General features: G+C 46.7%; 1 protein-coding gene across 1 annotated transcript in view; it reads left to right on the forward strand.

The window, feature by feature from the left end:
• The first annotated feature begins 765 nt into the window (after window positions 1–765).
• dlgap2a (discs, large (Drosophila) homolog-associated protein 2a) overlaps window positions 766–5,525 on the forward strand; it is a 172,375-nt gene continuing 167,615 nt past the window's right edge. The window contains exon 1 of the mRNA XM_053682452.1: window positions 766–1,109. The gene's annotated coding sequence lies outside the window, so the exon portion shown is untranslated. The remainder of the gene's footprint in view (window positions 1,110–5,525) is intronic.

Raw genomic sequence — 5,525 nt, forward strand, 5'->3', positions numbered from 1 at the left:
CTGGCAAGATCTTCCGAGACATGCAGCTGTTCTACGACACTCCAAGCCGATGTGAATCTTGCCATTGGTGCTTGATGTTTAATCTCCCACAGCATTCTCAGCTCCATGCCTTTCAGTCCTGCTCTGACACTGTCCAAAACACTCGGGGTGCTGCCATTTCAGCACCCCAGCAAGGAGCGTTCTTCTTCCTTTGGGCCGACGTCGCACTTATTTATACAAACAGTCTGGAAGATACGTAGAACATCATGATAATGGTTTAATCCAAAACCTTAGCAACAGTGTTTAAAGTGGCTGAGAAAACCTGTCCGGAAAACCGATGCCCCGGTCTGGAATGCTCGTTTGTGTTCAGACGTACCCCCTGAAGATCCTAGTGGGTGGAGCTTCCTGAACATGTGCGGGTATGGAGGAGTGGGCTCAAGGAGAAATAAAATTTGGATAAATAAAAATTTCATTTTCCTCTAGGAGAAAAAAAAAAATTATATATTTAAGTTGTAATATGTTCGAATACCCTCGTCTTTGATTTGTCGTCGTTGTTGTTTTTCAAACTCCGATGCCACATATTTCACTCAACCTTGTGCGTTAATTGTCGCTACATATCGACTAAATCCAGATGTGCCGTGTGTTATCATCACTGTATGTAACTAATATTACTGTAATGTTTGAAGATTGAGGTTCATGTTTGCAGCGTGATACTCCAGCTCCAGGTTTTCAGCCTGCCTGTGCATCCGTAGATCAGTCCAACCGTGTGTGTGTGTGTGTGTGTGTGTGTGTGTGTGTACACGCTCCGCTCTGCTCTGCTGCAGTGGAGCCTTAGACGCCGAGCCGATAACTACTCCTCCACGGAGGGCGCCGCATCCTCCCGCGTTTTCCTTTTTTTTTTTTTTTTGCTTTCCGTTTCTTTCGCTCTTGCCCTCGGGGGAAAAAAAAAAAAAAAAGAATAAAAGGGGGAGGTCCTGGATGACAGAGGGAAGATTACAGAAAGAGAAAAGGAGCTTTAAATGAAAATAGGGAGAGAGAAAGAGAGAGAATCCATCCACACCCATGTCTAGCATCGAAACGGAGAAACGCGAACGGACCCACATGTTACCCCTGCTGAACTCCGCTGACAGGTGAGTCGCCACTGGAGGTTTCTTCCCTCCTTCCTTCCTTCCTTCCTTCCTTCTGTTTTCTCCTCATCTTCCACAGCTGGAGCTTTCTCTCCCCCCCCCCCCACCCGACCCCCCCCCCCTTCTCTCTCTGTACAGTATCTCTCACTTATTGTACTTCCTTTGCACTTATGTCTGCCAAACAGGTTAGCGTCAGGAAGCAGGGGGCTCATTTTTCATTTCTAGTACGTGTGTGTGTTTTTATTTTTAAGGTGCGGTACTCGAGTGGAACCGCGGACACCCCGAAGTGTACCGAAACACTGACTACTGAAACGTGAACTTGGTTCTTCGTTAGTCTTCGAATCGCGCTCTCGGAGAGGACCGTGCGAACTTCGGCGGAAGATGCCGTTCGGTCGAGAAAGCGAGTCTGTGTAAAAAATAGATAGATAGATAGATAGATAGATAGATAGATAGATAGATAAATAAATAAATAAATGAGAAAAGAAAAAAAGTGGCTGCGATTTTTCCGACGCAGGGGTTTCGGCGAGAGTGGGTGGGAGAATCGATTCGGCCTTCGCGTACCGTCACTTTGATTTATCCTCTACTTATTTTAACAGTGGTTACAGTACGTGCTGGCGCTCTGCCCGTGTGTGTGTGTGTGTGTGTGTGTGCTGAAATGGTCCGTGCTTTATCTTATAGTATGATTGTGAGAAGGAGCACTGCAGGTCTAAACATTTGCTCTCTCTCCGCAGTGCATCCTCCCCTCTCCTTCTCTCTCTCTCTCTCTCTCTCACACACACACACACACACACACACAGGGTATTAAACTGCCCCTCTGTCAGAGCGTGATCAGTGAAGGCATGACGACAGCGCTTTCCAGGAGAATCCCAGTCCGTATATACGCGTTCCCCCCGTCACCTGCATCATCACTTCTTCCTCGAACGCACTGACGGACTGAGTTCTGAGAAAGTTGGGAAGAAAGATTTCTTCCTCGTCTATAGATAAAAAACAGTTGGCGTTCTTCTCTCGAAAGGATTTACACCGTTGGAACTTTTGCACGTCAGCATTTCCATCCCTCGCACTCTGACTTGACTCATACCCACACGAGTGTCAGGTTAAACTCGGCAATTACGGCGTCAGCGCTACTGTCCACGAGGTCGCGAGCTCAAATCCAGAGAGCGTGATCCGGCTTTGTGCTCGGGTTTGAATTCCGCCCCGCTTGTACGTTTCTCCGGATAAAAAAACGTCAGGCGCGTGGCCGACGTGGGGTCGGACCGAGCACTTGAAAATATACCGCAGTGTACAGTATGTGGGGGGTGAAAAAATGGTCGACTCTAAAACGGCTCCTATAGCCGATCCTCTGTTACGGTGAATCCAGGCAGGTCATCAGGGAAGTGAACAATTTTCACAGACTTTCACAGATTTATTTATTTATTTCTCTTAATCTCCCCCGTCTCGGCTTGCCGAAACGAATGGCCGACGAAAACGGAACGTCTGAAGACCGTTCCGACAGACGGGTATGCGTTTATTCCTAGCGCAAGTGCAAAAGAAAACAGAACAAACGCCGCATGTGGGTCCCTCTGGGATTTGGCGATCGCGGAAATGAGCGCAAACTCTCGACGGTATTCCGAGGAGCTTGCGACTCTTCAAGGTTACCGCGGATTTCCCACGGATTTGGGCATGTCGTGTGACGTCATCGCGATGCACGTCTGGTCAAAGCCCTCGTCGATGATTCACGTGGGTCGAACACGAGTACGTTTACATTTACGCCATTTGGCAGATGCCCTTATCCAGAGCGACGTACGTTTATCTCGTTTATACGACTGAGGGTTAAGGGCCTCGCTCAAGGGCCCAACAGTGGTAGCTTGGCAGTTCTGTGGCTTGACCTCCTGACCTTCTGAGCAGTCACCCAGAGCCTTTAACCGCTGCCCAGCTAAAAGGTCTCGTTTACCAACAAACGTCACTGCGGAAACGATTTTGCAGGACTGCGATTTCGCCAGTTCACGTAGTTTTCCACAGAAAAAAACTCTCCAGTCGAGTCGCAAATTTAAAACGAATAAAGCCGCAGCAAAATCTGGCGTCTTTGGCCGCAATGTCAACTGTAAAACCCAGTTGATCCATAACTTCTTAAGGCAGTGATTAGATGGTCAAGTGGGCACGATTATGGTTCTTCAGGAAAATACAGGGTTGATGACTGCTGCTGTACAGTGTACAGATAATCTTCGCGAACCTCTCTTGCAGAGAGCCCCGCCCCTAAAAAACGACCACACACTCGATCGTTCCAGGATGCGACCACGGTGTGAAAACGCTCTGGATGTCCTCGCAACTCTGGCGCTTTTATATAGCCGATGTTTTTAGGTAATGCCGTGAGTTCTAGAGAAGCGCATAGGGAACGCGAGGAGATTGATATCACGGTGGATTGCGTTCGAGAGTATAATGACAGGTTCTCACGAGTTCTAGATGGAGTGACTGATCCACCTGTATATCCGCTGAGGCCAGACGGTGGCTCTGGACGTCTACAGAAGTGCGTAAGCTCCCTTCCTGTTACTGGTAGGGAACATGTGTGCCTCACACCGTGTCCAGTGGTGAACGAGTGTGTAATCAATCGTGTCATTCTCAAAGATGTACCAGTTGTGTGTCTGTGCATGTTATTGTATAGTTGCTATTCGAGAGCACTACTATCGAGTCTGAAATAACGATAGCGAGCGTGCACCCCGAGTCTGCACACGGACCTTTCCATGATTAGCTGCACTTCACCGCGAACGCTGATGAGCGTCTGTGCTTTTCCGCCACATAATGAAAACGCTAATCAAAGGAAACCGTAAATTAATCGAACGCGCAAAAACAACCGACCCGGCTCGGGCTACATTACGCTCGGTAATTCATCAGGGTATCCGCTCGACACTAAAAATAGCACCGTTAGTGTAAATGTCAGTTAGCACAGATCAGATTAGCCATGGTTTAGCTCTATGGGTTACTTCGGTAGTCATACATACTGTCGGTTTTGACCTAAATGTGAACTTATGAACTTATTTCCTCACTCTGACGGAGGAATATTTTGACTTATCAAAGTATGGCGTCATTCCTATGTTCCCAGGGTCCTATCTTCCGCAGATTTATATACGACACGTACTGTGATGAACACACAACAAAGGGTCCTATTCCCAGGGTCCTATGTTCCCCAGTTTAATATTCTGTTAACACACAGTAAGTAGACTTTTCTTAAACATTAAGCTTACTTTAAGGAAGCTGTGACATTTTGTTTGTTTCTTTCCCTCAAGTCTAGGCCTGTTATATCGAGAGCTGTGTGGAAGTGCTGGGGAAGAGACGAGTTACAACAATAGCCCGTGTCATATTAAGCGAATACAGACCATGTTTTTCAGAGTCGCGTTATGTAGAGCTGGGGAGCATACGACCCTTTATCACGTGTTCTTGACGTGCCATATAAATCTGGGGAACTTAGGACCCTGGGAACATACAGTGATATATGCTCCCCGTAGCATCAGCGTAGGCCGCAGCTCAGCTTGATTACATCTCAAGAGTGTGCGTGAGACTGCCAAACGTGAAAGTGTGTGCACACGTCAAACACAGTAGGGTCCGCGCTTAAGGCTGATGTCCACCTTGGCTGCGCTCGGTGGTAATCACGCCCGTGTGTTGACCCAGTGCCGACGTTGGCATTCGGCTCGTCCGGCTGTATTCTCCGTTCTCCTGTCGTCATGCTAAGATGATTGGATTTTCCCAAGTCATGACCTCATAAGACTGATTAAATGTATCTGTTCGTCATCGTCGTCGCGGGTCAACCGTTTTGATCAACGCCCACTTAAGCTGTCGGTCAAATCCACAGCGAGTGGAATCCGAGTTCGCCGGAATCTTCCAATCGGATCTTTGGACTTACTGGAAATGAAATGGTTTGGATTGAACTTTCAGCAATCGAGTGAAATGCAGCATGGAAGTGTAACCCTGCTTTTAACCCTTTCGTGCATAGTGGACAGTCTGTGGAGGAATCATCAAAATAAGATGGAAATCCCCTCCAAATCACTTGAGAGGATTATTGTTAATTAACCTAAACTTCTGTAGTTCTCGAGACTGTTTGTTGTTCTCAATCTTTACCTTCTAGATAAAAGAAAAAACGTAAATAACAATAAAAGTGTAAGTAAAGATGTTTTTGTGCGAGACTTCACTGAATGCCTTAGAATTTTTGGTTGATTTTTGTTTGTTTTAAACTAGCGGGTTTTTGAGAAATCTGCATGACATATTTTGACCTGAATCTTAAAATCTTGGAGAATCTTGGCGATAGGATGATGTATTATTTGTTTGTTAATTTTACCTTAAGGGCAATCCATTTCCTTTTTAATATTGATATTCGTACATCATGCGATTTTCATCGATGGCTTAGAGGTTGGCATGTTTGCCTCACTCCTCCAGGGTCAGGGGTTCGAT

The sequence above is a fragment of the Ictalurus punctatus genome, chromosome 9 (genome assembly GCF_001660625.3).
Source record: "Ictalurus punctatus breed USDA103 chromosome 9, Coco_2.0, whole genome shotgun sequence".
Taxonomy (NCBI): Eukaryota; Metazoa; Chordata; class Actinopteri; order Siluriformes; family Ictaluridae; genus Ictalurus; species Ictalurus punctatus.